Below are 3,841 nucleotides of genomic sequence, written 5' to 3'. Positions count from 1 at the left end.
TAAGCGTGCGGACCCTACGGGTTCGAGAACTATGTAGACATGACCGAGACACCTCTCCGATCAATAACCAATAGCGGAACCTGAATGCTCATATTGGCTCCTACACATTCTATGAAGATCTTTATCGGTTGAACCGTTATGACAACATACACAATTCCCTTTGTTCGTCGGTATGTTACTTGCCCGAGATTCGATCGTCGGTATCTTCATACCTAGTTCAATCTCGTTACCGGCAAGTCTCTTTACTCGTTCCGCAATACATCATCCTGCAACTAACTCATTAGTCACTTTGCTTGCAAGGCTTCTTATAATGTGTATTACCGAGAGGGCCCAGAGATACCTCTCCGATACTAGGAGTGACAAATCCTAATCTCGATCTATGCCAACCCAACAAACACCTTCAGAGATACCTGTAGAGCATCTTTATAATCACCCAGTTACGTTGTGATGGTTGATAGCACACAAGGCATTCCTCCGGTATCCGAAAGTTGCATAATCTCATAGTCGAAGGAATATGTATTTTTCATGAAGAAAGCAATAGCAATAAAACTGAACGATCAATATGCTATGCTAACGGATGGGTCTTGTCCATCACATCATTCTCCTAATGATGTGATCCCATTCATCAAATGACAACACATGTCTATGGTTAGGAAACTTAACCATCTTTGATTAACGAGCTAGTCTAGTAGAGGCTTACTAGGGACACGGGGTTTTGTCTCTGTATCCACACATGTATCAAGTTTCCGGTTAATACAATTCTAGCATGAATAATAAACATTTATCATGATATAAGGAAATATAAAATAACAAATTTATTATTGCCTCTAGGGCATATTTCCTTCAGTAACTTGGGTTGAAATTCTTGCTGATGCACACATACTCATATAATATCTTGTTTGGGTGTAGGCACATGTCTAGGGGGAGCTAGCTCAACTCATGAGTTATCTTATCCTATAAGTGCATAAATCAAACAAAATCTTTCACATTAGCCACTTGTAGGTGGCACTTGTGCTTCAAAGATGAGTATTGGTCTTGGGCCCAAGGTTCATACCTTCGTGGTGCCATACCAAACAAACTCAAACATGGTGGCCTCGGCCACCGCCCTCCTTTGAGGGTTGTGTCCGTTTTTGTGTGTGTTGGTGTTTTTGTGTGTGTTTCAGACTCCGCTGACAAGAGGGTCGAGCTCCATCGCAAGCGCCCAAAGGGAGGATCCAGGGAGTTCACGGTTTCTCGTTGCCAGCCGTCTGAGGGCATTGGTCAGGGGTCACGGTCAGGCCAGGGTCGTGTCCGCCGTGCTGCCTCCAAGCGGCCTATTGTTGAGGCCTCCGATGATTCTGAGGAAGAGTATGACTCTCAAGATGATGCTCACTATGTCAACCCCGATGATGATGTAGAGATAGAGGAGGAGGATGATCGTGTTGATGGAGGTGATGAGGATGAAGATAAAGAAGAAGAGTCTAGTCCTGAGCAAGCCATTCCAGGTGGGAGAAATGTCAGGAACCTTTCCCTTGCCAAGTCGACCAAGCCAGAGCTTTGGGCTAAGAGACAGAGTCATCCATATGCAGCTGCCACAGGTTTGGGAGTGGATCCCCGATTCAAGAACGATTTTTAGCAAAGAGTATATCATGAGCTTCTCATGACCAAGTCGAAGAAGTTTGCTCCGCACAAGCAAGTTAACACTGAGGGTCTGCGCGACAATGATCATCTGTATCCCGTTGTGTATTCAGCTCTTGGGAGGTTGGGCCTCATTCCCTTCGCCACATTCAACTATCCATACAATGAGGTTCTGGTGATTCATTTCTTTGCCACCTTGTTTTTCTCCAATGACTCTGCTCGCACCCTCACCTGGATGTCCGGGACACATCGGTGCTCCGCTCCTATGTCAAAGTTTTCTGAGATCATTCCTTATCCATTCATTGATGAAGAGGCGTCATCTGATGAGTTTGGCAGGGTTCGTGAAAGTGGGCAGCGCACTAAGGATGAGATTGCATTCGCGTACAAGCAAGAGAAGTCGTTTGTCACCGGGTCCATCAAAGACCTTGTGCCCCTCTATGACACTATGCACCATATCTTGAGGTATACTCTCACTCCAAAGGCTGGGGATTCCCACAACATACGGAGTTCCATGTTGGATGTCTTTGTGTACCTGCATCAGAAGAAGAGGGTGGATATTCTGGACTTCATGTTCTATGAGCTCCGTCAGTGTGTGCAAGAGAACAAGTCCTTGATCTATGCTCCGTTCATCCAGGCATTGATTGAGTCCATCTGCCCAGCTAAGTATATTGCTCGGTACAAGACTTCTATTCCCAAGCGCAACTCCAACTGGACCCTGGTTGCTCCTGCTCCATATGTGCCTATCAAGAAGGGGCGCAACCCTAGGCCAGAGGATCATGCCACATTCACTCCTGGCATGTCCTCCACTGCACGGATCCCTCGTGGTAAGGCCAAGTCAGTTGGTTCTAAGGCCATTTTTACCAGAGGGGAGAAGAAGTCCTGTTCAAGACTTTCAGCAACATGTTCAAGATCTGCCAGTCTATCCAGCGTCGTCAGATCAAGGAAATCAACAAGGAGAAGCTTGTGAGGCGTTAGCAAAAGGCAGCGAGGGTTGCAGCTGGTGAGGAGGTCGGCCCAGGGTCAGAGGACAATGACAGTGAGGCCACAACTCGGTCCTTTCCGATGGCAGGATGGTGTTTTGGTGATGATGATGCTTCGAGCACTCCTCCTGTTGTCTAGTGGGTCTGTGTGTCGCTATTTGTCTCCTTTTTGTTGTCTTGATGACAAATGGGGAGAAGTGGTGGGTGTTGGTGCTCTTAGTGTGTGTTGAGATCTCAAGCCTTGTGTTTCTCTGCTTTGTTGGTTGTTTTTAGTTGGCTTGAGATACTCTTATTTGCTTTCCGCGTGTGTGGTTGTGAGATACTTGCTTGTGATCGTGAGACTCTAGATTTTATATTGAACCTTATGCAATGGTCACATCATGCTTATTATGTTGTTTATTATATGTCTCACGATATTTGCTCACCACACCATTTCATGAGATCTAGGCACCGTTATAGGTTTACTATGTTGATCTCATGTCTTGTCAATGATGATCTTGGGGGAGTCTCCTATGTGTGTACTTGATGCATTCTCAAGCATTATTTTTATCCGGACACACATATAGGGGGAACTACCATGATCATTCATTGTCTCTTGGCTATTCAAATATTCATATCCCCTATGTCATGCTCTAACCATGTTGTCATCAATGCACCAAAAAGGGGGAGATTGAAAGTGCAAGTGGCACTTAAACTATATTTTGGTGTGATGACAATGTGGTTAGTTGAACTAATATCGGTTGCTAAAGTTTATCTCAGGATATTGTTTCCAAGTGCTTCATGATGGAGATGTGCGACCCCCCAATTCAAAAAGGTCAAAGGCGTGGTCTACCGGCGATTCGCAGGTTTTTAGTTTTTGGTTTGCTTCGAGTCGTAGGAAAGACCGCACTATTAAGAGGGGTCGATGTGGATAAAGGTTGTGTGGGAATGTCATCGTCGAACCATATACACTAGCCTACCCAGTCCTACCACCTAAAACCATAGTGTGCGTGCATGTGGTACTCAGAGTGATTGCAACAGAAACTTACTGGGTACCCCGTGCGCACGGGGTCTTTGGACCCCCGTGCGCACCGGGTACTGTGTAACTCTCTGAGTACCCCGTGCACATGGGGTCTTTTGACCCCCATGCGCATGGGGTGGTGTGAAAGTCTCCGAGTACCCCGTGCGCACGGGGCTGACTTAATTAGCTCGTGCGCACGGGGTCCAACGGGCAGAAACGGCCACCCCATGACAAACACTATAAA

This window comes from Triticum aestivum, chromosome 5D (genome assembly GCF_018294505.1).
Source record: "Triticum aestivum cultivar Chinese Spring chromosome 5D, IWGSC CS RefSeq v2.1, whole genome shotgun sequence".
NCBI lineage: Eukaryota > Viridiplantae > Streptophyta > Magnoliopsida > Poales > Poaceae > Triticum > Triticum aestivum.
This window is presented reverse-complemented; position numbering follows the sequence as displayed.